This window comes from Columba livia, chromosome 16 (assembly GCF_036013475.1).
Source record: "Columba livia isolate bColLiv1 breed racing homer chromosome 16, bColLiv1.pat.W.v2, whole genome shotgun sequence".
In the NCBI taxonomy this organism is placed as follows: domain Eukaryota; kingdom Metazoa; phylum Chordata; class Aves; order Columbiformes; family Columbidae; genus Columba; species Columba livia.
Window position 1 is genome coordinate 10,631,486 of NC_088617.1, and position 27,930 is coordinate 10,659,415.

Sequence of the window (27,930 nt, forward strand, 5' to 3'; positions counted from 1 at the left end):
ATACCCAAATGAGCCCAGGTTGGAGGCCTTCTACCTTTACAGCCAAATCACTCAAAATACCCTGGTATCAAGAGCTGTAACATGGCTGGGGGGTGGCACAGGACTGTCCCCACCTGCTCTCAGGACTCTGACAAGCAATGGGGCTTCAAGCCTGGCACTGTCTCCACGCCCAGAGGGATCCAGAGGTTCCGAAGAGCTGAGGTGCTGCTCAGAAGAAGAGCGCGGTGCCGTGCAGGTGAGGTTTGTGAGCAGCACCGTGGGTTCAATTGCTCTTGCTGCCATTTTAGGCTGTGGGACGCTGGGCTCAGCAGTCTGGGCTCCGGGATGAATCGCTGAGTGGTGATTTGGAGGTGCAGGTGGGCTTCTCGAGGCATCACGGAGCACCTGGTCGGTACCGGAGAGCATGCTGTACACAGTGCCGCTCTGTGTTGCCAGCATTCCGTGCCTTCCAGTCCATTTACAAACCACCGGCTGTTAGCCAGGAAGCCTTTTTTTTCCTCTAAATCATGTGTTAAATGAGCAGAACCCTGACCAACTTTCACATGAATGTTTGGAGCTATAATTTTTAACCTGTTTGCAATCAAAGAGCGATGCTTTGTCCTGAGACGGGCTCTCCAGGGCTGGATTCCTCCTTTCCTTTTGGGATGGTACCTTTGTAGCCCAAACAGGCTCACGAGGAGGCCTGTGGCAGCAGCTGGGGGGCTGTGCTATGGGGTAGCTTTTAGGGAGCAAAATCTGCATTTCAGGGCGAGCACATCGACCAAAACAAGCAACTCTACCTGTTGCGTGTGTTTGAGCAGGTAAAGACGTGAGTTTTGTCTTGGTTTCAGTCTTCATCAGCCCTGCTCCTCCTCACCCTCGATACAGTGGGAGCTCCGCAGGAGCCGACATGGCTCATGGAAACCCAGGCCCATCCTGAACAGACACAGATGTCTCGTTTTATGCGCTGTGAATAACACAGATAAAAATTCAAATGGCTTACTCAGTGTGTAGCAGTGCGCATGGGAGTCTTGTGGGATCAGGGCCGGCAGGAAGAAACGAGACGAAAACCCAGGGTGGGGATGAGTTGATTTACGTTACCAGCACAGAGCTTTGATGAATGAACGCGATGCCGTGGGCTGCACGAGAAGCTCAGTGACCGTGGTGGGATCCTGGTGGCACCGGTGTTGCCTCGAGCAGCTCCAAACACACTTTTCTGTCCTGCATGCAAAGGAACACCAAACCACCACATTTGTGAGAGGCGGCAATGTCCCTGCCCGAGCCTCGGGGTCACACCTCCAAATGGGAAACATCCACTTTAGTCCAGGTGCGGCGAGGCGGGGGAAAGGGCAAGGTTTGGTTTGAGTCACTGTTTCAAAATGACATTTTTCATTTTTGGATTCATGGCTGAAACCTACATCTTCCCACAGAAAAATGAGAACTCAGCTGAAACCACATTTTCCAAAATGGAATTTTTTTTTAAATTAAAAAAAAATAATAATAAAAAAAAAGGCCAAGTTCAACCACCACAGTGCGTGGGAATGGGCAGAGAAATGTTGTTGCTAAGCTGTCTTTCCATGGCTAATGAGGTGATCTGGGGACACTGCAGTGCAGCTGATTGGCAAAAGACTATTTTTAATCATTTTTATTTTTTTTTCTCGCAACTCCAGTGGAAGAAACAATTTTGTGACTTTCGGAAACCACGAGTGGCAAAGCCTTTGATTTTAAACAGATTTCTGTGCTGCAGATGGAATAGGACTTCAGAAATCAGATGCAGCTTTCCCCTGTGCTTCCAGCATCAAAACCCTTTTTTGCAGCAGTTCTGGCCCTCCCTGGCTGCGCTCGCTGGAAGGTAGAAATTCCAACTTCAAAGTATCTGAATTTCACAAGAGCTTTTTTTTTCTTTTCCACTTTTTGTCTCCGTATTTCATCTGCTTGTCCTAACGCAAACTCTTCCCTCTGTCTGCCGGTGCCCCCTCCACCAGCGCCTCCTCGGGAGCCGCGTTGGTCCCCGTTCCTGCTCATCCCAGGAGATGATTCATTTCTCGTCCAGTCTCGGTGCTGCCTGCGCCCGCGTTTCATCTGGTTTGTGCCTGCAGGGCACGAAGCAAAACCTCCCCAGGGCTTATTCAGCTTCAGCCCCAGGGCTCGGGGATGGTCCCTCCAAGTAAATGTGAATGAGATGGCTTGGGGTGCTGTGAGGTGGGGAAGGTGTGAAACCTGGACTCAGCTCTTGCTTTTTAACCTGGTCAAGCTGCTTTTCCCTTGGACTGACTGACTGGAGGGTTTTCTCCCTATGCTGCAGGCTGAGACCTGCCTCACTGTTGAGGAAGGGGAAGCCTTGACCGGGGACAGAAACCCCTGAGTAAGATGCCTGGAAATACAAATTCTCCCTCCTAGCAAGTGTTGCAGTGATGGGTTATATTGAGATTTACTAAGAAAGCAACGTGGTCTCACAGGAATCTTTGCTGTTGACTATCCTGACTGTAATGGGAATTTACTCCAAACACTTGCTGCTATCCTTTTTTTTCCTTAAAAAAAAGAGTCTAGAAATTCCGACTGCTTTGAGATGAAACAGGACTATGTAACGGTGTTAACAGCAGAAGCAAAAACCTGGATGGGAGAAAAGAGGAAATAATTCTTGCCTTGGGCTTCTAGACATGATCAGGCTGGAAAAGCACTACTCAAGATTCACTTCATTTAAAGTCTGATGGGGTCAAAACTGGTTCCTCCTGCCTCTTTACCCTGCAGACAGCTCACCCCTCTCCTTTGAACCCAGTGCAGAAGGCTTGTGCATTTTGCTTGGTGAGCAGGCAGAGCAGCTGGCAGCTTTGACCCAGGTGGGCACAATCCTGCCGTGGTCCAGGAGGCAAATTTAGGCAGCTCCGAGGAGAGTGGCGATTGGCTGGGAGGGTTTCTCTGCTCTGCTGAGGAGGTTTTGAAGGAGGTGTTTCCTGACCACCCTTTGCGGCTGCATGTGGTGGGGCTGGGTTTTGGTTCAGCGATGCGCCAGGTTTCTGAAGCTGCCTGGGCGATGCGAATGAAAGACAAATCCTCTGAAACAGCAGCCGCTTTGGTGCTTACTCTTTTTGAGGGGAGACTGAGATTTGTGGCACTTTTTCAGGGTAGCCAAAACTGGGCTTCAGGGTGTCCTAGAGCCACATGCTGCAGGAGCTGTAGATGTGCTTTTTCTGCCTCTGTGGCTGGAAGTGCATAAATCACTGCAGCTTGGGGGCCTCTTCCCTGGCTGCCTCCCCTTTTGGGGAACACAACCTGCTGCTCCCCATGTGAGCAGGGCTGGCTGCTGCTGGAGAGCATCCCTGGGCTGCTCCCTCCCTGCCCTGTGCATGGAGAGCCTGTTGTCAGGTAAGATTAAAGAGTGCATAAATGGAATTTAGAGCTCTGGCTGACCAGACTGATGGCTCTGGACTAGGCAGAGGAGAGGTGACATGAAGCACTCTACGCAGTGTACTTGGAATGGGTTTTGCAATGCAGAAAAGCGGGAGAGTGTTGAGTCCTGGTCAGGATTCATTAGTTGTCAGCTCTTGATGGGTGTTTGTTCCCCCTGTGCAGTCCTGACTCTCAGTTCAAATGCACACAGTTGCCTTAAGATTGATTGTTAGCAGCAGCAATAAATCACAATCACAGCAGCCGGTGGTGCGTTTTGGATGCCAGTCAAAATGCAGCTCCTTGGAGTATTTATCTCTTGCAAAGTCAGGGAACCTGGACATTGAACAATTAGATCAGTGTGGCTCTGTGAAGTTGCATTTGATTAAGAGAGTAACTCCGAAGTACAAAGCTATTGCTTTGGTGTTGATGTGCATTGCTTAGAAGCCTATTTTAAAAAAAAAGAGACCAGACACTTAAGTATAGATCACCCCTGCAGCATCGCTCACCAAGCGACACGCTGCACCGAGGCAGGTGGCTTTGTACCAGGCTCCCACCTTCACTTTTCTGCTGTGGCCTTGCTATTGTCAAAATGGAGAGAAAAAGGTGGCTTTTGCTGCACTGGAAGCTTGGCTCAGACGTCATATCTTGTTTCCCAATACAGCAGAAGTTACTGGGATACTTTAAAAGACCTTTAAGATGGATATACCTGTCCCCGGGAGGGGATGGGCGGGCTGCTCTGGGGACCACAGCAGCTCTGCGGGGTCACAGCAGCAGGACATGGCACTGGCTGCATGTCCCAGGTAGATGCTGTAGTGTCACAGGTGGAGGTGGGTGTCCTCAGTTTGCTCCGCTATGTCCCCTCTGTGTCACAAACAGAGGATGGGCTGTGGCCACAGCCTCTGCTCTGATGTTGTAGTGTTAATATCTTCAGTACCAACTGCAGTCAGCTGCTTTTTTGCAAGAGGTGTTTACGGCATTTTAGTACTTGGGCCCATTAAGATGAGTAAGAATTAGGCATCCAAAACGTTTCAGGAGCTCTGAAATAGTCACGCGAGCATGCAGTCATGCAAGACCAACCCCTTTGGGATGCTTTGTGGTGTTTTGAGGAGAGGCTGTGTAGGTCTGGGCTTGTCAGCAGAGCTGGTGCGAGTGTGAGGAGGGAGCTGGGTTGGGTTCTACCTCGGTGTGAGTGCACACCGACGGCTTTCCCGGGGCTGATGACAAGCTGTAAGCACATGTTCACTCCAAACAACTTATTAATGTACTTGTCCATCATACTGCACACAGAGAGTTGTGGGGGTTTATTTACTTGTTTTTATTCCTCTCAAATCTCAAACCAAGGCTCTGCAAGGTTCGGATGAGGAGAATCAGGTTAAAAACCAAATGATGCATGACCCTGACAGGCCCCCCCGCTTTCTTTTTCTCATCTCTATTTTTTTCCCTTGCGAGATCTGCTGTTTCCCTCTGTTCTGCTGAGCAGGTCTGTCAAATTTCTGTTCTGAGGAGGAAAGCTTGAGGTTCCCCAAGAGCCTGGCACGGGTGCTCTGCCTCCCCGCTCCCATGGGGATGGAGGAGCCAGAGCTAAATATAAGCTGGGGAGGGAAAAAAATGGGGAGTGGGGGAGGGCAAGCAAGAGGATCTGTTTATTTTCTCTCTGATCTCTGAGCCCTGTTATGTTTTATTGCTTTGCAAACAGGAGGTCTGGAAAGCTTCCTTTCCTCCTGTGCCAGTGCAAGGTCAGCTGGGTGCATAATTCCTGCACTTGGAGGGAAAAATACTAAATATGACTAGATTTACAGTAATATTGTAAAAGTAGCATGAAACTGGAACTCTGTTTCTACTCTCCAGGCCAGATTTTACTGTAAATGTCCAAATAAACTATTTATATAAACAATTTCTGCAAATCTGCACGGTGCCTGGATGCACTTGCACCCTGCTGCTGAGAATTCCGATCCGATGAGTAACCTGTGGCAGAAGAGCAACTTTTATTGCAGAAAACCCCTACGGAAGGTGATGCAGACAGGTGCTTGATGTGCAGCAGATGTTGAGGAAGGCCAGGCACCTCCAGCACATTTGCTTTTTATGTGAGCCCAAGGATGTGGTCGCCGTTGCCTATAGCCTGGCGATGCTTCAAAGGAAACTCTTCCGTTTTGGGGTGCGTGGTGTTTGAGTAGCTGTGTCAGAGAACAAAGAGAGAGTATTAAGGAATATAATCGAGACTGTTTGTGGTGTAGAAAAGCACAATATGAAGCAAAGCTTTAAGGAAGTAGACTAACTTCAAAAAAATGTTCAGGTTTATTCAGCTTTTCCGATTTGTCAGAAGATGCCCGACTCCTCGGTGAGGTTTCTGGGCTGAATCAAGGTCTTCTTGGACTGAGTCATGAACAAATGTAACTGGTTGTGAGTAACTGCTGGAACCAAAAGTGAGCATGGAAAATGGGCTTTGTATTTTCTCCTGAAGTTCTGGTTTATGGGAAAAGACATTGGTTTTTCTTTCCTGCTCTGTCTTTCAGCGCTGTGTGTGGGTAAAAGCACAGCTGTGAGCTGCTGCTTCTGTGTGTACTGCCTGTACATGGGGGCTTCTGACACCCCCAGGAGACTGTGCCCATCACTTACTTTCTCTCTTGGTCTTCAGATTCTGGACTGACTTTAGGACTTGGGCAAATGGCACAAATGTCAGCCAGCACGCATACATGTCGCTTTTAAAGAAATTCTGCATTGTGTGTCCTACACATTAAAAAAAAAATCCTATTCAGGGTGTGCATCATGTTGTCCTCCATCTTCATGTGCTGTGTGTGCTGTCCTCCTTTCTGTTTCTGGGTTCCCGTTAACCCAGGACTCATTCATGGCTTGAGGAGCAAGGTTCAGATGCAGAAACAGCCCAGTCCCCAGCCCTGTCCTTCGATACATCTCAACATCCTCATGGCAAAAACAGGGGTGGCACTTCCCACCACTGTGACCCCACATCTGCCTTTTCTGGAGACTCTCATTTCTCGTCCACATCTGGCTGAGATACAGGGTAGCATTATAGGACTTGAGTGGAATCAAAATTACATTATAATTGTAAACATTTGTCCAGAAATTAATGTTTCTGAACTAATGTTTCTCTCCAACCAATGCATTAGGAAACAAATTACTCTTCTAATTGATTTTTTTTTTTCTTTTCAGTATATAAGGGGAGGTGTACATGTAGAAAATCAGCCGTGTATAGCTGAAAATCCCTCTCTTTCAGCAGGTATCAATGTAATCACTCAACTGATGTATTTGCTTGTCCTCTGGCAGTTATCACCTAGGAGCTGCATGTCTGCCTGGAGGGGGTCAATTTTTCTCATTTTTGTTTCTTGAGCTGAATCAAGTGTTGACAATCACTATAAACAGGCTCCCATGTCTAATAAGTTTACTTATAGTCCCAAAAAAGTGTACCCGTAGGGGAAATGTTATTGATGGCTTCCTCTCTTGGTGGGAAGGATAGATTTGATGTCTTCACACCTCTGAGATTGTTAATTCCACCATTTGTCCCAATATGTAAAACAGTTTAAGCAATATCCAAGGGGCTTTTAGCAGCTGATCGATGGCTTCTCTGCAGTATAGGTACTTGGCTCCAAAGCCTTTGTCTCTGCTGTGCCAAACCAACTGCCCCAAAACCCTGGAAACCTAACACAGAGAACTGACAGAGCGGGAGCAGAGTATAAAAATAAGTGTAAAATAAGTTGTAAGGCTGAAAAGCTGTGATTCATTGTCTCTCGTGTAAGAAAGGTGAGATGTTGTCCTGCTGCAAACTAGGTCTCAAAGGTGACAACAGATTTCAGTTGCTTTAGGAGGGTAAAAAAGGAGAGCTGCAGGGTCAGTGTCCTGCCCAGGAGCATCCCTTGCCTCCCTCTACTGTTCTGGGTGCCTTAGCCCAGCAATGCATGAAGCTCTTCTGCCAGTAGAGAGGGATTTCCTCTAGGAATTGTAGGAAATGGTCAAAAAGCAACAGCTAGGCTTCGTTTTGCAGCCTGTAGATGCCAAGGGGGAAGCAGGAAAGCCTGACTGGAAGGGGAGCGAAGACAAAAGGAGCAAACTGGCTTGGTGATGTCCCTGCAGGAGGGGAAGCAGCAGCTCCTGCGGAGCCGAGCACATGGCTTGGCCCTTCCAAAGGGGCTTGTGGCCAAAAAGACCCCACCAGAATGGCACCTAGCTAGTGCATTTTGGAAAGCAGGGTTTGCATGTGGGCAAGTCAGCTGTTTACAGGAGCTGGGCTTAACTTCTGGTGTGATGGAAAAGGTTACTTGTGAAAGGTGCTGTGAAGTCCAAATTCTACCTGTATGAGACTCATAAGTGGCCATGAGATTACAGGACCAACTTTGCAGCAGCAGTGACCACACAAATGAGGTTTTTGGCCACTTTGAAAGCTGGAGATCACATGGAGCAACCTCCCAGCCATTGACCGATTGCTGAGCCTCGGAAACGCTGACATCCAGGAGTGCAGAAAAGCGACCATGACCAGGGGCAGCTCAGGGTGAGTTGGATGGAGATACCTCCTGCAAGTGTATGGCAGCAGCTTACCCTGTCCATGATGGTATTAGTCAGCTTTGCTTCATACAGCGTTCTCACTGCACACCTTCAGTAACAGCTGGTGATGGGTCCTAGCACTCGTTTAGTATTTTACAGTGATTTCCCTGTGTTGATTTGACTTCACTTCTATCAGCCTAAACAAACAAAAAGTAATCAAAGTTTGTTCACAAGTGATTTTTCATTAGAGTTTCTCTTGAGGAGCAGATAATCTGGTTTTTTTTGTTGTTGTTGTTTTTAATAAACCTGTATAACAAAGGATTTCATCATTGCTGCAATACTGAATGTAATGTGCTTGCAATAATTATTGCCACTACTAATGGTGGATTGGAATTTTGCCTTAATTATATCATTAAGATACATTTCATGCATTTAATTGTTTTTGTAAAATGACAGCTAAGCTCTCCTGCCTCACATTTCCCATTTCCTGATTCGATTACTTCACATGCAAGGGCGACCTGCTAGTAATGGCCTTTCACAGCTTTTGCTTTCCAGGGGAAATCAAGTGGTTTTTGGTTAGATATGCCAATACATTTCAGGTTAGCAAAGCTTTTCTGTGCTGTTTGTCAATGTTAGTGGTGAACAGATGCACTGAACTCCCTCTTCTGCCTTGCTGGCCTAGATTTCATGAAAAATAGTAGGGGGGAATGAAGTATCAAGACAAGCCTGAGAAGAACAAGAAGGTTAAAAATCGATCTGCAGGCCTTAGCACATGCCTTGCTGCACCAACAGGGGGTTAAGTTTGGGTAAAACAGCCATGTCTGGCCCCAAGGCAGGAGCCTGGGGACCAGGGGTTCCAGCCTCAGGGGGATCACATGCGGATACAGGGATTCACTACCAAAAGTTCCTGGGTGTTGATCACATGAAATGCAGCTGCTGGAGGGGAGCTGGACAGTCCAGACAGGTCCATCCTCTGCCACCGGGAACAGACAGAGCTCAGCTATGTGAAACGGGAGAGGATCTTCTCTGTGTCCCCAGCTTCCAAGCCGATACAGCTTTCACAAGATACTGTGACCACACAGGATATCACATTTGGAAAGGGATGTTTTTGTAGGAAGACCTGGGAGATCTGCACCTTTCTTGGTTTGTTCTTGTGTGGTAGTGCTGATTTGTTAACCATAACGGTGCTGACCTCCGGGAGCAGGTCAGTGATGGGAGATGGAGCTGAAACTCTCATTCTTCTTATGGGGCAGCACCAGCCAGGAGGCTCAGGGCTTCCCTTCTGGACACATGCAAAATTTCCTGCTTGCTCTTTGAAATGAAGTTGGCTTGTGTTTTTGCATGGCCAGAACCAGTCACCCACAGCAAGCCCAGCCTTCTGGCAAGGCAGCTAGGAAGTATATGAATCAGCGCGGTCCATTGTGGTCCAAAATAAGACCTAGAGCCCTTGGCGATTATGATGTATATGGATTTGGTTTGCATGAGTAAATACAGTTTTCACTGGACAGGAATTTGTAGTTATGTTTGCAATTCCCAGCTGCTCAGAGGGATGGGAGTGGTGTGTACTCCCTACTTTGTGCCTTTTCTGACTGCAGCTCCCTCCCAAATCTAGAATCGTTGTTACATGGCTACACAGAAGCAAAATTCAGGAGGAGAGTTAAGAAACAGGGGAATCTCTGGCTGCAGTAATCACTACAGGAAGTATCATTAAGTTGCCTTGAGGGTTAGATAGCTTTTTGCTTGTTTTTAGCATCACTGCTGGATTTTGGGCTGAGGGTGGTCAAAACTACCCCAAAGGCCATTCAGATCGCTAGTGCTGTTTGCATTGTTAGACATGGAATGTAATGAAAAGCAGGTAAAGCAACTGCAGAAATGTGAGTGGATTTGTGCAGACAACAGAGTGGGAACTTCCATGGCAGGCGACAGACACAGCAACTGGTAAATACTTTGAAAACCTTTCCAAATTGTTGCTGCAACACTGACCGTGGGAAGCATTTGGGAGCGGGCTTTTGTTCTCAAGACTATAACCATGCTGCTGACTCAACATGTCCTTGACCTCGATTAGTTGTGTTCATTATTTGGAGTCCAGCAGGGATGGAGTCAATTGCCTCTTTTTTTCTTTCTCTTCTTTCTTGTTCCTTTCCTGCTTGCTGTATGACAGAGCTGAAACTGGGCTAAGGCATGAATCCCGCTCCACACTTGATGGGTTTTGCCCTAACTGTGTCCTGGGGGATCTGCAGAAGAGGCAGAAGAACTCTTTGGGCTCTGTAGAGAGTCCTACATTAGCAATGTCCTACTGGAAAGGCTGCACATCTGCTTTGCTACTGACCTGCTGCAAGCCTCGAGCAAGAAGCTTCACAGGTCTCTTTCTCATATATTTTTAAAGTGATGGAAAACACTTATGCGCTATGTCCTAGTCACATGAAGCTCATTAGGGATAATAACTCAGTTACCATCTAGAAAAAGATGGTATTCAAGGTATTCATCTACCCTGAATAGTTTCAAGCCACTACAACATTAGAACACCATGACCTGTATCTGCTGAAACAGGGTCTATGCTGTATTGCCAGGCTCTGGAGATCAATAACCTTCATGCTGTTTCTCAGGTGAAACAGTTGCCTTTGTTTCTACATCCAAACAGACCTCAACGGGCTTTAGGTGCTGCTTGTTGGAAAGATAATGCAGAGGGATGTCAATCCACATTATGTAAACTCCAACAAAAAGTACCCTCCCAATTCTCTTTGGGTTAGAGAGCACTGACTACTCAATTTTCTGATGCTTTTCTTGAGTTACTGATGCTAACGCTTATCCTATTAACCACTGCCTGCTCTGTCATAGGGAGGAGGGCAGCAGGTGAAAGGAGATGGAAAAACCATGTTCCTCCTTTCCACCCTTGGTAAAGCAGCGCTAAGTTTGAGACACTGTGTGTTTTTGGCTCTAGATAGGGATGAGATATTATGAAAATACTGACTTATGTCAGAAAAATATCCAGAATTAACTAGAACTTCTTTCTGTCACTAATAAGTTGCATTTGTTTTCAGCTCCTTCCCACTGACGCTTGGACAAATGGCATTCTGAGGCATTAGAGACCCACTAGATACCAAAAAGAATGGATTAAGAGGTGTGGGGAGCACTGATTTCCGCTATATGAAACAGTGAAATACCATCTCGCATCCTTCTACTAGGAAGCTGAATTTCCATTTCAATTTTGCCTATAGATTCTGTTTCTAGACCGTTTTGTCAATAAATACCGTCCCCTAACTCCCCTCCTTGCTGTCATTATTAGAAACAAATTTATGTTGTCATTTATTTCAGGTTGTCCAACAAATTTTGGAAAAAAATGAGCATCATTAATTCTTGTTCTCAGAATAAACCAACAGTATAATATAACTACGTGGCAATAACTGTAATGTTTGTATTTTCCAGTCTTCAAATACTTGGATTGGAAATGAGAACATCATAGTTGAGGGTTCTGATAATTATCTCTCTGCAAAGGTGTTCTGTTGCTACACTCAATATCTTATTTGAAACCAGCCATGAACAGAAGTCACCATAAGCAACAGTAAACAATAAAAATTCATCTTCCTAGAGATTGTTGCACTGCATCTGTTGTGTGGGAAATAACAACTCTGATTTTTGTTTTGTTTGGGATTTCAAAATGGTTTGTGGATGGGAAATTTCAAACCAGTACCATCAGGAAAAATGAACTGCTTCTATTTAGCTAAATTTGAAATGTTATATGATAATATGGTTGTTTTTTAATGCAATGTGTTTATGTATATATATGTATGTACACCCTGAGATCAATATTAATGTGGAAACAAGACATTTCTGTATCAAAATGAGAAGGAAACATCAACATAATTCTTCATGCTTTTTTTTTTTTTTAACAGAAAAATGCCAAGTGTTGCATGTTGTCAAACTGTGGGCAACATGGTGAGCTGGGTTTGGTTGAGTTGAGCGTTGCCTGAGCTCAACTGAACCGTGTTTTCTCCTGGAGCCGGGACCCTCGGCCTGCTCGCACCTGCCTTTGAAATGGACCATGGGCAGCAGGTTCGTGGGGTCTCTTGCCTGGCTCCAGTGTATTTGGGTTGGTTGGCCCAGAGCAGGTTTAAACTTCAACTACTGAAATGCATTCACAGCCCTTCACTGGAAAGTAACGTCCCAGTGCAGGATGGGTTTAGATTGTACTTTATACTTATGCCTCCCTTTTTAATTGCTAATTTCAAGTGACACCAACCTTCAGCATTGCTGCAGAGCCAGGCATGACACCCCTGCCCCAGCTCCTCCTTTCCAGAAGGGACAGGGACCTCCTGGGAGGAGACGCTGAGCAGTGGCTCTGAAGAGCATCATCAGTGGAAACGAGAATGAAATGAGCATTTTGGATGTTTCCAATCTGGATGCGTAGCCACAGGAGACAGGCGGGAGCTTTGAAGGTGAGGTGGCACCCACAGCAGGACACGGGGGAAGGACACCTGCTCTCAGGGTGGGGGCCAGCACCAGCTCCATGCAGACATTTAATTGCCTTCTCAGATCTTCATGTCACCTTAATCTATTGAAATTATTTCCTTATGAAATAGTTCCTGATGTCCTTATTAACCAAGGATTAATTAATTATTAATTAAGCAGCTCAGGCTACTTATTAATTCAACTTGTTAATTAAGTATAGGAAGCTAATGAGGCAGCTTGTTAATTGAGATGTTGGGGGAAGGTGAGGATGAGGATCTCTGCCTGGTTCCTGCAGCAGAGATGGGAATGTGGCTCCTCATGGGGCCATTGGTTTTGGGAACTTTCTGAGCTGGTTTGTGCAGTCACAACTTGGGAGAAGGTTTATTTGTGTATATTGCTGTTGTCAGCTCAAAGCAACGTGTTGAGAAGAGCCTTCAAGACTTGCAGGCCAATATTTCAACTAAGCTGTGCAAGCATTGGGACAGGACCACCATGACCATGGGATGAAGGTAAGGAGGATGACTCGCAGGTGACGGGGAGCAGTGACCTCCTGCTTTTGTCAGCCTTCATGTGATTCACAAATGGGAATTGTGCTCCTTGAAATGACTTTTGCCCAAGACAAGAAAGATCCACCATTTACAGACAATAACTAGAGAAAGGGACAAAGAGGAGTCCTCTGCTTCACCAAAGCCTTTGCAGTGAGCAAGAGCCACATATCTCTTTCTGGTATGTTAGAGGTCTGCTGTGGTCTGCCCCAGCTCTGCTCCTTCTTCTGTTTGCAGGGTCAGGCCAGGTCTCATTAGAGGATCGAGCTGCTGAGCTGAGCTCCTGTGTATCCTCAGAGCTGCAAAGACAAGCTCCTTCCATGTTAAAGCTTTGCGCGATAACCCCATGCCAGCGTCTTACTGTGCATTAGCATCAGGTAGTCAGGAGCAATATGGTAATTTCAGGATGTTTTCTCTGAAAAGTTTGCTGATGGGCCATTTCTTGTTGCCAGCAAGACTCTAACGTCATTGGTTTGTTCCACTGCTAATACCATTCCCCAGGCGAGCTGAAAATAAAACCATTTCTAATCACTTCTGAAAGTTTCTGAAAAGAACTGGGGGAGGGAGGAGAGCTAATGAGGAAAACACACAGCTTCAGCAACAGAAGTACATTCCCTGAAGTCAACAGCCTAAAAAGAAATGGTTTTTGAATATTCATTTCTACTGAGATTTTTCTATCGCTATAATTAATTTGTCACGAATACACTGACAAAGCATTTCTGGTGGAGTGATGAAGGCTACGGGCAGAGGTTTACTTAGTCTCTTTTGAAGAAAAATAACTAGCTAGCAAATAACTTTAAACTCTTAAAGCTTTGCTGGCCTGATCCTGCTTTCAGTAAAGAATGCTAGTTGGCTTTGAAGACAGCTAAAGCTCCTGAAAAAATGTTATATGGATTTATTTTTTGTTAATTCAGTCCTCTTTTGTTATATTGGTATATTATCCATGGATACTTTGACTGGCACTGGATTTTGGGATTTTTGGAGAGGGAAGAGAACAAAACCTTTAAAACATCCTCAGAGTCATTCAGGGCTCGGTTCTGATGGTTTTTCCTTTCCTTCTGCAGTAACGTCGGGGTCCTTGGGACGCTTACCCAGAGTAAAAGATTTGACAGCAGCCAAACCACAAATCGATGCCGAATGTCTGAAATGACTGACACATAACGACATCTGCCTCATTAGATCAGCTCACGGCTCCATGCCAGGCAGTGGTCAGGTTGGGGAATTAGAGTCTTCAAGGTTTCCTCCTTTCTCGTTCTACCTCCAAAGTAATTGCTGCATGAGTCACGGACAGGACATCCTCACAGGATCCAGCGACTGACTCAAATCAGTGGGAATATTTTTCTGATGGGAGAAGGATCAGACCTGATTCTGTAACCATTACTCACCCCAAGCAGCACTGGTTCAATCAGTCTGTTCATGTAAGTAAGCCTTCGCTGACGTGAGTGATGGTGGCAGATTCTGGCCCTGAGTTATTACATGAAACCATCTCGGGCTCAGGAGAAAGCTGCATGACTCAGATCTAGCTTTAAAAATAAAAGTTTTAAATCCTAAGTTATAATGTGCCATTTGGCTCCTGCTGAAGTTGTTCTTAAAAGGCTGTGCTGAATAATAAAAAAGATCAAGCTTTTGATGTTATGTTGCATGTTCAAGCATAAAATCCAGCCTTGATGATGAAGCTTAGCCTGGTTTATTTCACTCAGGCAAAGACACTGAACAAGAACCTTACACTATTTCTCACTTAGAGGAAATGTCTGTGCATTAAAAAAAAAGAAAGTTTTGACAGATAAGTAATTAGGAAACATCTGGCCAAACCCAAGGCAACAGAAGTGATTCCAATCAAAGGTGGTTCATTGAAAGCTTTTCATCTCAGCTCCAACAGAAACAGCAAACTTAGCACTTAAAAAAAAAAATTCCAGCTTTCTGATGAAGTGTTAAAAAGACAGCGAAAAGTGCATATACATCCACCCGGCACAAGAGGCTGAAAGGAGGAGGAGAGAAAATACTGTGCTGTGCATATGCAGAGGTGTGTGCCAGGGGCCCAGAGGCAGGGCCAGCGTTTTGACACTGTCGCGGTGGTTTTGATCGCCTTCCCAGCAGCTGCCTGGCTGCAGGAATGACACGTTATTGTGAGGGCCGGTGATGGGAGGGTGCTGTGGTTGCTTCACGAGTCCCTGGTACCCACCTCCAGCGGTGCCTCCTGCACCGGCTGCTCCCCATGCCCTTGCCCATGGGCATTGCTGGGGCCAGGGTGGCTGGCACGAGCCAGCTGGGGGTTCCTGCAGCCTCGACAGCCCCAGCAGCATTCCTCCTTTTCCAAAGGTTTGGCAGAGCTGTGTACAAACAATGGCATGTTCCTACTGGGGATTTGGGGTGAGCAACGCTCCCTTTCAACGGGCTCTGTTTTGCTTGGCACAGTGTTTTGAAGATCTTTCCCCAGATTTAGTGAAAGCTGGTAGTTGGGAGTCTCCATTAAAAGTAATCTTGGAACTGTTTGGGTGCTTACCTCAACTAATTGCACTGGAAGGACTTTGGTCCGCTCCTTAAGAGGTGGTGTTTGCTTGTCATGTTTCAACTGTTGCAGCTCCTACTAGAGATGGTCCTCCAACTTTTTAAAATTTCAAATAAGTTTTATTTTGATCTTTTTGGGCAAAGATTTAGATGCATTTTTTTTCTCCACCCTGGCAGGTTTGCATATGTCCAACCTCTTCAGCCTCCATGGCCCTTCCTTCATGGTATTGACATGTAGTATCTCAGCAGGGTGGACAGGACAGCCACCTCTGTGCTTTGCAGGCACTTGGAATCAAACCCTGGTATTGGTGTGGCTATTGCTTCTTTAAATTTGCCCATTTTTTTTTCTTTTTAGCACACCAGATAAAAAGCCCAGACCAAAACTTGTTGCATCTCTGTGCTGAGCATCCACGTGCAGACCTGAGCTCTGCCAAGGAGGTTGGATGAGACTGTGGGGCCCTGGAGAAGGGATGGGAGAGGACAAGTGCTGGCTATGTGTCCTCTTGCCTCCCTGCCCAGCAGAAGAAGAGGAGGAGGAAGGTTGGGATCAGTGCTCTGGCAGAGCAGCCATTTTAAACTGCTTCTTGCACAGCTGGAAATCATTGTGATAGCATCAGCTGCCAAGGGGAGTGATGAGATTTGGCAGGATTCAGAGGGAAAGAGGTAGCAGCTAAATCATTTGTGAACTGTAAGTGCTTCAAAGACATAGCGAGGGGCCCAGGCTCACTGGCGGGTACCAGCATCGGTCCCACTGCCCCACAGCTGCCCAGCCCCACGGTGGGATGGAGCAGGACCAAGCATGGCATTTGGGGTCCTGTGATGGCACCTGGGAGGGCACGAGGCTCCGCACGGGCTGAAGGGCACCCCCAGGGCTTAAATTGTTCCTGCAGTTTGTTGTCCTGCCAGTGTGACCCCAGGCACAGTCAGCTGTAAAACTGGGGGGATTTATTACTGAGTAAGGAAATATGTGCTCTGTAACCCCACCACAAAAAAACCTCCATAAAGCAAGAACAGGAAGTGTACAATATATTCCTTTCCAAATTAATTGCCATTATTTTGATTAAAGCGCATTATCATATAAATATTTGATTAAGAATGTGATTAAATCTTTCTTGCTCTTGAACTGTGACAACTTTAAAGTCTAACCTTTTATATCTTGGCACCACATCATTATTTTGCTCATTAGCTACATTTAATAATTCGATCTCATAACATGCTTTGCCATTTGGAACCTGCCTTTGTGTGCCAAGTTCAAATCGATGCTGTTAGTTATTTGTGCCACTGCAGATAATTGAACAAAAATTAAAAGCAATTTAACCTTGCAGTCTGGCTTTGGGTAGATGAGCGTTCGAGAAAGGGAGCAGATCACAGAGCACAACTCAACGGGGGTTTTTCTGCCGTTGGCTGCGTTGGTGCAAAGCCAGCCAGGAGCAGCATGGGAAGGTGGAGATGTCTCCTGGCGGGGCCAGGGAGGCTCCAGTAATTCAAAAAGTCCCTTTACATCATGTAAGGCTGCTGGGCATTGCAAACAGAGGGAGCAAACTTGCTGTGGACTCTTGCAAATGAGGCAATGAGTTAAATGGTGAGCAGTTGGGTGTTTGGTGCGTGGCGGGGGAGCAGAGCAGCTCCAGCCATGGCCACCAAGGGGTCACCTGTGAGGGAGCAGTCTCCCTGTCCCGTGGGACACATCTCCTGGGGGTGTGGATGCTCCTTCTTGCCCTGGCTCCCTCAGCAGGCTCCAGGCTGGTATTTTTGGACAGCACGGTGTCTTTGGGCTTCTCCTGGCCCTCAGCAGGATCAGGCCATCACAGGCTGTCTGGAGGCAGAAGGATGCCGCCGTCTCTCCCAGCTCCCTCTGAACAGCCAGACCACACTTTCCTAATTTAATCCACACACAAAAGCTTGCCTTACATGGTCACGGATGCTATTTTTAGGTTTGCCAATTAATCCAGCTCCGTTTGAGCTGGATTAGAAATCACATACCCCCTTAATTATAGGTGTATAAACTCCAGGCTGGCAGCTGTTTTGACATTCTCAGCTGGGAAATTTGCCCTAAACAGCCGCCCCCCTCCCCGAGTTGCGGCAGGATCGTGGGCTCGGGGTTGTCTTCGTGCCCATCTGCTGCCGTGGCACCGCGCCTGCTCTGCGCGCTTGGACGCCTGCCCCGGGACACAGGTGCCAGGCGGCGCCGCGCTGAGATGGGCAGCCTCCCTCTTTCTGCTTTCTCCTTTCATTTATTTTTTATTTCCTGCAGGAAAATCTCCCCAGGCCTTTTCTTTCGATTGAAGACATCTACCAGGAACGGGAAGTAAGAAGGGGTCTGTGCCGATGCTTCCATGGTGGGGTCTCCATCGGGGGCTGTGGGATGTGCCTGCCCCACACGATGGGCAGTAGGGCTGGATGGCTGGATGCTGGCACTGCGGGGCACTGAGCCCCCGAGCAGGGCTGTTTGAGGTGCTCGAAGGGCAGGATGCTGCCCCTCTCCTGGACAGGCTTCCTCGCTGGAGAAAGGGAAACGTGAGTGTGGCTAATTTATAATTTATTTATTAATTTATATATTTTAATGTGGATGAGATAGATTTTAAAGACAAACGTCCACAGTGTTGCCCATTTCAAACACTGCCAGTAATGCTGAGTGGTGGGTTGGTGGAGAGAGCCCATTGTGGCCTTAAAGCAAAGAGGAAGAAAGTAAATTTTGGAGAAGATTCAGTGGGGGCTCCCCTTGGAATGGGCCATATCCAGCCCAGAGAGCAGCAGGAGCCATGCTCGGTCACCAAGGACCACCCCATGGCACCTCCAAAGGCCCTGCAAACCAGAGCAGAGACAGAACTGGGTGGTTAGACCTTGTGGTTCCGAGTCCCTCGTCCCACCCCGATGAGACGCACCCGCTGCAGCTTCTGGAGCATCACTGCTAATTGTGGCTGGTGACCCACAGCAGCCGGGGAAGGTTTGTGGCTGGGCCATGCCTGAGCCCTGAGCTAATTCCCTGCAGCGCCGGGCCAGTGTCAGTCACCATGGGGCTCTGGTGTCCCCATGGGAGCATCACTGCCTGTCCTGCTCCCACTCCCCGTGGGTTTAACGCCTTGTCTTGTTTCTTTTCTTCTTTGCTGGTAGCTGGAGGTTTGACAATAGCCAGCGTGAATGCTGTTTGATCTTAACAACTGCTTTTCTTTTTTGTTTCAGTGTAATATTAAATGCTTTTGAGTCTAGTGAACAAAGCACCCTGCTTGCTCGAGCTCTGTGATGCTTTCCTCCTCTCATTTTATTGCAGCATCAGCAGCATTAGCATATGACAGTCCTGTGTCCTTTTCCCGACAACCTCGCTGCACCTCTTGGATCACTTTTAATTTTGTGCTCCCTGAATCAGCTCTCCAAGTTACTCCTGACCGGAACCCCTCCCTGCTGACAACTGCACCCCAGGACTGTTCCCATCAGGAGCCCGGCACCCGTCCAGCAGAGCTGGGGATCCCCTGGCAGTGGCTGTGCAGTCGGGCTGGCAGGCAGCTAAAACATCCCCTTGCAGGGGAAAAATCACCCCTTTTTACAACCTCCTTGAGTCAGTCCACATCCTCCTTGTTTATGTTAGAGTCTGGCACGCTCCATCTCATGGGACAGCTCGTTGACCAGGCACAGGCACCCAAAGTAATTTTCCATTGAGGCTGCAGCCATATACATTTACTCATCATATTTTCCGCTGCCCGTCGGAAAAAAAAGGTTCGTGCCATGATTGCCAGCACTGCTCTCAGAGACAGAGAGGTTTAATGCTGTATCAGTGCATCCAGGTGCACAGATGAGGTGGAGGGTGCTGCATGAAGATCTTTCTGCCCCAGGGCTGCCCCATGGGAAGGTTTATGAAGTCATGGGCCGCAGTGAGTGATGAGGAAGGGAATGAGCTCATTTCTCAAGTCAGCTCTTCAGCTGTATGAGACACAGAGGCCAGTTCTCCCTGTTGATGGAGACATCCCGAGGGTGCCAGAGGCGCAGCACAGGACACACACCACTGCCACAGCTCCTGCTGCTCAGCTGAGAGCTGGAAGAGAAACACATGAGGATTTCCCAGGCTTTGCTGCTGCTCATCAGACCAGCAAAGCCCTGGCAGAGCATCAGTCCCACCTGCAACTTCACAGAGCTGTTTGGAAAGAAATGTGTGTTTCTGGCAGAGGTCGAGAAGGGGAAAGTGGAGGTACCTTCTTTTATGGACTTTGGAAACTCGTAAAACCTTTGGTGGAGTTCTGGGGGAAGGTTTTGAGGCTGCCCTGGTCCAACCCACAGGCTCCCGGGTGCAGGGGCTGCCTCCTCTTGCCTTGCTGCAGCTCTTCCTTTTGGTGGGTGCAATGCTTTATTGCCCTCAATGTCCACCAAAGCAAATGGGAGGCAGTTACCGGAGCCCGTGATACCGGTGCAATAAACCTCAAGCCCCTGCTCTCCTCTGCAAGCCACACCGCTGACACAAGGCCCTGTTTCACTGAGTGACAGAGCAAATGAAAGCAGAAGGTTTCGTGTCTGACAGTCACAGCAGGGTGACTCACAGGGCAGCAATTCTGCCCATCCTCACCCTGCTGCTGCTGGGCAAGGACGTACCCGTAGTGGATTCCTGAGGCTTCGTGTGCCACCCTCCCCATGGCCCCCCAGCACCACACCGAAACCATCACCCCAGACAGGTGTCAGATCTAGCTGTGAATCAGTCCAGGGTGTAAGGAGTTGTCATGATGTCCCATGTCCCCATGCCCAGGGCTGGGCCACCCAAATCTTCCTGTCTCTGCGGTCTCTGGGCCTCTGGTTTCTGCCCCGCAATGTGACGCTGGTGCCACCCGCAGTGTGGTTATGGCACTGGGATCCTGCTTGGTTTGAGCAATCACTGTGGTGCCTGAAGACCACAGCCCAAGACAAGCCCAAGCCAAGCGCCAGCATGTGAGGCAAATCCTGCAAAAGGTTTTACTCAGTTACAAAGGCAATTGCTTATCAAAGCGGCAAATGTTCCTGCTCCCTGTTGAAGCCCCTGTTATATCATGAGCATTTCTGGGCATATGGTTTCCATACATCCTATAACTATGTCTGGGAATGAGTAGGTTTGCATGCAACTGGAGTTCCCTGGACTGCAGGGGAGTTAGAAAAGACAGACACAAAGGTGAGCCTTGCTATTTATGTCCAAAGAAGAACCTAATTTAAATGTTTCCAAATTCAGACCTAATTAGCAAAATGAAGATGTTTTGTCCTGCCAGTAGATCCCCAGATCCATGTGTACCTTACAGCTGCATTTTCTAAGCAAGGGACCCAACTCTCCACCATGAGCACCCAAGCTGCTGCCCACCAGTGCAGGGGGTCCCAGCCACCACTGGGCAACCCCTTCCTGTAGTGCTAGCAGCTCCAGCCTAGAGCCTTCACATCCCTAAATGCACAACAGAGAGACAGAGAATAAACTTTTGAAAGTCCTTTTTGCCTTCCCTCCAGGCTATGAACTGATTAACTGCTGCGGGGCCATATCCAAACACCAACCAAGGGCTGTGAGCTTCAGCCCCGCTCCTCCACGCTGCATCCCTGCTGTGGCCAGGATGGGGGAACGAGGAGGGGACATGGGGACCTTCTTCTTGCATGCAGTCTGTGCCTGCTCTCTGCTAAGACTAATGAGAAAACCAAGTGGGGGAAGTGAACTTATGAATCTCTGCAGTGGGAGCTGAACGGAGACCTGCTGACTTCATCTCTGACCAGTGCTAGCCAGTCCTGACCAGGTCTGGCCACTGGGAGAGCAGTGCTGGGATGCTGCTCACAGCACCCGGAGCCATCCAGACCCTCTCGTCTGCTGCCAACACAGTGAAGAAACCCCCCCATGAGATGAGAGGGGCCCTGCCAGCCCGCTCTGATGCCTTCGAATTCTCGCAATAGCCAGCGGGAACTGCAATTAACGTCTGCTGCAATTTCTTCATTATCATAATGACAGTGCTCAGCAAAATATACGGGAGACATTGACGGTGACGCCCAGATGCTGGAACCATACGATGCCACATGGAAAATCATGGTGTGGTATAAAAACTAGGCTTTTATATGGTACAGCTGCCTCTGCATAATGCCCTTGTAATTTATCAGTGTACAGCATCTGGTTCTTTGCTGTCATTCTTCGACTTTCAGACAACCATAATCTCAAGTGTCTTAATAATAACACAGACCTGCCAGACAGGGGAGGAGGGAAGATGGGAAGGGGGTGGGGAGTAAAATTGATTCTTTTGTGCTGTTCATCCCAAATTAGAGGGGAAAACCTGAAAAAGGGTAAGTCTGGTGGGGGACTGGGAATGCTGGAGGGGCAGGAAGGGTGAGGGATGCTGGAGGAGGGGCTGGGGCTGCACAGCAGGTCCTGGAGGACCCTGCCCGAGGGGACACATTGCAGAAGCCATCGCTTTGGTATTCAGGCCTGGAAGAGCTTCCAGGCATCTGCTCTTTCTGAGGCGAATTTCCCTTTGTAGGTTTAATGAAAACCATTTGGCCGAGCCTGCAATTTGAGTGTGTGTGCACAGCAGTGGTGCAGTACTGGCCCGGCAGCCCGGCGTGGGGTGCCACCATGGCAAACCGGGCTCAGCCACCAGCCCCAGAGCTGTGCGGGCTGAAGGGACAATACTGGCTCCTGCACTGGCTGCCTGGGAAAAAAAGGAACGCTACAAGGATTTGAGGCAGGAGCTTTGCCCTTGGAGCTTTGCAACCGCACTGCCGGGTGCTTGTAAGGCTGTGCAAGGGCCAAGCTGCCCATGGCAGTCCCTCCACCATAGGGGGGTTCTTGTGGCACAACCCCATTGTGAGCACCTCCAAGGGTGCCCAAACTGTGACACCTACAGCAGTTTTGGGGTCCCTGACGGTGGGCCCTCCAGACCTGGTGTGCTGGGGGTGTGAAGAGCTGAACTTTTAAGATCCATTGCAAGACTGGGAGCATGAAACCTCAGCATGGTCAAAACATCATCACCCACATCGTGTTAATCTCCTGATACATCTCCTGTTGAAGCTGGGGGTGATTTCTGGGGTATGACTGAGCTCTGAGCATGAGCAACTCCACAAAGACCTGCAGACATTACACAGCTGTAAACCCACTGACACCCTCAGGTCACACTTGCTTCCATATGAGTATGATTCTATGATTCTGTGAGTAAGAGGGGACCTGACCAGTGTCCAGTGCAGATGGGTGCTGTGGGTCCCCAGCACCCCGTGGTACAGCAGTGTCCCAGCCCCTGCCCCATCCCCAGCATGCTCTGGGTCTCTGGCAAGGGGATGTGGGATGGGGGCATGTGGGGTGGGGAAATTGGGGTTGTGGGGATGTGGAACATGGCATGTCGGTGGTGGGGATATGGGACATGGGATGTGGCAGGCTGCCTGCTACCACCACGAGATGGCGAGCGAAGGAGCCTCTTTGCGGGCTGTCCTCCAGAACAGGTGCTCGGTTCTCAGCTGTGTGGGATATCTCAGTGTGATTTTCTGAAGCAAGGGATGAGAGGAGGGTGGGGAACAAGTATAGGCACACCCATGGCCAGGCTGGGTAAGAATAAGGATGTTTGAAATGATCTGAGCAGAATTTGGTAATACATGGTTGTGTGTCCCATGGCAGTTCATACCCCTTGACTACCTGTCTTTTTGGCAACAGCCAAATCTCCAAGGGAAGGGCTGTTTCCCCCTCCATCCCCATTACCCCTGGGATAACTCATTGTTTCCCGACCTCCCCAGAATCTGGGATGAGCAGGAGCAGAGCCAGGGCAGGAAGCCTACTTAGTGCTAACGAGAGGCCCCTGGAGGGTGGGCAGACCCTACAAGAAGGAGTGGAGGAGCTGGAGCTCTGCTTGGAGGTGCTACCTGGGAAGCAGCAGAAAGGCCCTTTCCTGGGTGCAGTGGAAGAGGGGAATGTGTAGCCCCATGTAACCATTCTGTGAAGGTGAGTGATGGGTGTTGGGGCAGGCTCTGAGTGAGCCCTGCAGTATAGCAATGGTGAGCTGTAGGGCTGAGTCTTGCTCAGCTGATGCTTTCCCTTGAAGTTACCAGCTGTCTCCTGTCCTTGGGGTGCTCTGCTCCACTGGATGCACATGGGTACTGTCCTTTGCTGGGCTGTGCATTTTCCCCTAGTGCTTGCCTGGGTGATCTGACCTGGTAGGAGCACTTGAGTCATCCCCAAACCAGCCTGTCCCCAGTTTGCACAAGGGGCTGCCATGCTACTTCCCCCTGGGTATTTCTGCTGGAAGAGCTTCATGTGGAAAGCAGCTCACGCCTTCACTAGAAAAGCTGTCTGCAGGAACAGAAAGGGTTTGTACACAGAATTCGTACGTGAGCTGTCTAAATGTGTCCTCAGTGCTGCTGATTGGTGTGGGCATTTACATAATTGTGACTTAGAAGCAAGACTTGTTCTGGCTGCTATGGAAGGACCAGGAGCACGTTCAGCTCTGTAACTTCCAGAACAGAATCCTGACGGTGCAGCACGCAGTCGGCATTGGTGTTCCCTTATCTTTCAATATCACAGCAGTTACTTTATTACCCTATTAAGACAAATTAGTGTGGTTATGGCAGCTGCTTTGTAATGGAAATTAGTAATCTAATAGACACACAGCTAGCACTCTTTCAGTAATGCTTTGACCTGCAGACCTGTTTGAGTTGTTACAATTTGTGGCAGTCCAGAGTATCTTGATTATTTTTTTCATTTTTGGTGCACAGAAACTTCTGTGTATTTTGTCCTTTTGAGACAGCAGGTGGTAGAGGCAGGTTATTTTGCCCTGCTCCCTCTATTTGTATATTAAGATATAAGCAGCATATTTCATTAACAGTCTGACAATACGAGTGTTTGGTCCTAGTTGGGACAGAAGCTTAATCTTGAGAGAGTGCTTGGGTGAGGGGAGATCTCTGGCTGGAATGAGTGCAGGTGTGGCCACCTTCACCTTGCCATTGGAGGTGAAGTTTATTCAGGCTTGCTCTAAACTGTTTGGCAGGTATCCAGACTTGAGGCACCTCTCTGCTGGGTCATTTTAGGTTACTGGGGTTAAACATTGATTGTTCTGAGGGGCTTCAATGCATGGGCAAGGCCCTGTAGCTTGGTGGTAATGTCAGTGGAGCCACAGAAACCAGCCTGTTGGTCCTCAGCATGTGTGCTGTGTAGCTCAGGCTCCTGTGAAATGAATTTAGGTTAATGCAGTCTGTTAAGAGCACATTTGCAGCCTGGGGTTGTAGTTCAGCTGAGAGGGGCAACCTAAGTCCCAGCAGCATGCTCCCTCCTAAACCATGCATGCATGCATGTATATTCATTGGGAGACTTTTTGCACCGTGAATGTTGAACTTCCCTTCAGCGGTTACCTGAAACACTTGAAACAAGATGTACTTTTAAAACAAACAAAACATACAGTTACAGAAACCCCAAATACTGCTTTCTTTTGTGCAGCACTGAGAGGAAGTGATCCAAGATAGCCTGTCTTGTGGGGTGGGCACCCAGCCCCGTGTGACAGGACTTTGTGCTGCTTTGAGCAGGACGCAGCCCATGTTAGTGGGGTCCTGTGTAGGAGGAGCAGCCTGGCTCTCACGGACCAGTTTCCTTAGGACGAGGGACCTGGTTTGAGCAGACAAGGAGGCATCACATGGACAATGCAGCTTGTGGTAACTGGGAGATGTGCTTAATGTCGCTATCGTGATTCGAGCCATGAATCGTCTGCTTGGAGCCTGCGGCGCTTTTGGTCTCTGCTGGAGGCACATGTCTCCTTGCAGCCTCCCCGAAACCACGCATGCTCCATGCACCACCAAACACTTTCGTGGCAGCAGTGTGCAGGACTTTGGGTCAGGTTTCCTTTGGAGCTGTGCTGCCCCTCTGCCCAAGGGCAACAACACTGGGGAGGATGAGGTTGGGTAGGAATTATTTCCCAATGCATCTTAAGTGTCTAGACTAATACACACTTGCAGGCTCTAGTTAGATTTCTTTCTTCCCAGGAACCAAGCAGTGCTTATAGCCTGAGCTGCCTGTTCCTGCTCACCACAGCCTGAGCCACCCAGCATCCCTTCTCCCCTGCCCCTCCAAACCCAGACCATCCCAAAAAGCAACAGGTTTTGCTTCCCCGGGAGTGGGAGCCCATGAGCGTGGTGGCCTGGGCTGCTGCAATGCTTTTGGGCTCCAGCTTTCCCATAACTGCTGTGCCAGACCCCTCCTTGGAAAGAAAAGCCCTCCCCAGGCCAGCACAATCCCCATGACTTCTGCAAAACTGGCACAATCTGCCCTGGTAATTTGCTGAAAAGGCAGAATACATATAAAGTCGATATGTCTACCAGTTTACTTAAAGCAGTGTGTGTGTTGCCCTCTGAAAAGACAATGTTTACCCTGGTGGCTGTAGCACTCAGTTTGTATATCCAGGTGAAATGTTCCTGGATCAAAGTGCAACCGTACATCCAACACAGCCGGCTGTGAGCAGGAATCCAACACGTCGGGGAACAAACACGTTACGCCAGCGGGTGAGCTGGAGCTGCATTCCTGAGTGTTTTTGCCTGGTGTGGGTGTCCCTGGGATAACAGAGCAGATGGGGGAGCTGCCAGGTGTCCCCTTAATTAAAAGCAATGTGTAGTTAGGCTTTATCAGGTTCAGTGCTAATACATACACAGGGATAAATCCACTTATTTTAGAGCTGCCTCTTTCCTGTACCCGCTGGTTGTATTTTTGTGGTAAATCTTGTATTCATCTCCTTTTGTAGCATTTCCCTTTGTGTTTGTGGAAGCGCTGGGTGAGAGGGACCTCAGGAGGACTCCAGTTTGGTGTCTGAGCTGTTGCCAAGGCTAGTTTGGGTCAGCTGTGTCTGGGTTGGGAAATCTCCAAGGACAGAGACTCCTTGGCCTCTCGGGCAACCTCACTGCATTGCACCAACCCTCCAGGAGAAACTTTCTTGATGTTCAACCTGAACCTCTCCAGGTGCAGCCCACAGCACATCCCCAGCATCACAGGACCTGAGGCTCAGCTCTACCAGCCTTGCCAGCCCCTTCTGCCTGGTTTTTGCCTTTGGAGTAGTTGGAGTGAGGCAGCCTGGTAGGTCTGGGGGTTGTCAGTGAAGATTAGCATCCAAAGAAATACATCTTTTTCAGTAAAAACAAATACTGAGTGCTCTCCTACTTGCTGCTGGCCTGGGTCAGGCCTGAGGTCTGCTTGGTCCCTTCCTCATGGTTAGGAGACTGTAGATGTCCCACTGCTCAGAAATGAAGCCAACCCTGTGAGGAAATGCCTTCCCAGTGCCCAGCTGGGAAGTCTGAATTTTTCTGTCCCTTCTTAAAACATTTATTTTTTTAGAAAAATGTGATTTATCCACTATTTCAGCTGAAGCTGGAGTGGTGAATGCTGCTGGGAAGTGGGGTTTGGATCTGAACGCTTCCTTTGTGAGCTCCAGAGGGGTGGTGGAGTCTTATCTCTCTTCAGTCTCCCTTGGCAACATCTATTTACATGGCTGTACAAGCTGCTGAAATAGTTACTTCATCTTAGCCTTTTGTTTTGTTTCATTGGAAACCATTATTTTGGCCATGTCAAGCCTTAAATTCTTTTTTGGCATGTTTAACCCAGGTTCGATGGCTTGCTTGGTCCCAGAGGTAGAAAATGGAGTAGAAATAAATACAGGGATGGAATTGTTGGGATGTAAAAGTAACTGGTTGGGTGGGAACCCTGAAGTCTCAGCAATTTGGCAGAAAGTCTCTATAATTTTTTTTTATTTTTGTAATATGGCTCGTTAGACTTTATAAATCTGTTTAAAAAGGAGCGGGATGATTTCAAAGCCTCTGGTGGCATAGCCTGATGGTTGAGGTAGTTCTTACTGACCAAATGGGGTGTTGTCTCCTTCCAATCTGTGGTGATGGGGACCTCACTGGTGTTGTTGGCTTGTGAGGTGGCTTCTGGTGCCCCCATCTCTGTCACCTCTGTATTTTATAAACTAATAGCACCTTCAAGGACAGAGCTAGCCTGAGGGAGGCTTCTTCCCCAGGAGTGGTGGCTTTGGCTTGTGTCTAAAGATCCACCTCCTGTGGATCCCACCCACCCCTGTGCCTCTGGGCTCCTCTTTTTTCCTCCCAGCTGCTCTGGGTCTTGCCCATTTTGACCGTAAGTTCTCTGGACAAGGAGCTTTTGATGGAGACAGGAGGTTATTGTCGTGTTTGTGCCTGGGGCTGCTATTATTTCGAACAGCCAGAGCAGTATTTCTCCTATAGCTGAGCAGCCTTTGCCCAAGCCCGTATTTGCATGGGAGCCTGGAGGAGAATTTCACTTACTGCCTTATCAGCCTTATCTGCTTCTCTCCTGAAGCCAAAGCAAAAGCCAAAGTGTGTTTTCTTCTCATTTATCTGTGTACCTGCCCCAGTGACTGGCCAGAAGAGATGGAGAATACTGTAGATATCTAAACGAATAACTTTCTTCTGATGAGCGTAAGATACTCCAGGGATCAATTTTATCAGTCTGGATAGGGCACTGCTACTCCCCTCACAAAGCTCAGACCTCAATCTAAGCAGAATCTCATGGAAAGCTTTTATCTGGGTTTGATTTCTGGTAAAGATAGGCATTCTCTGCACAAAATAAACTTTTTTGCCCTGTTAACCCCTA

At 48.3% G+C, this 27,930-nt stretch overlaps 1 long non-coding RNA gene across 1 annotated transcript; it reads left to right on the forward strand.

Moving 5' to 3' along the window:
- Positions 1 to 1,580: 1,580 nt before the first annotated feature.
- LOC110356660 (uncharacterized) lies at positions 1,581 to 26,445 on the forward strand. Its single transcript, XR_010466625.1, has 5 exons — positions 1,581 to 9,801; positions 10,905 to 12,821; positions 13,922 to 17,540; positions 17,620 to 17,882; positions 20,817 to 26,445. It is a non-coding gene; the product is annotated as an uncharacterized LOC110356660 (long non-coding RNA).
- The last annotated feature ends 1,485 nt before the right edge of the window (positions 26,446 to 27,930 follow it).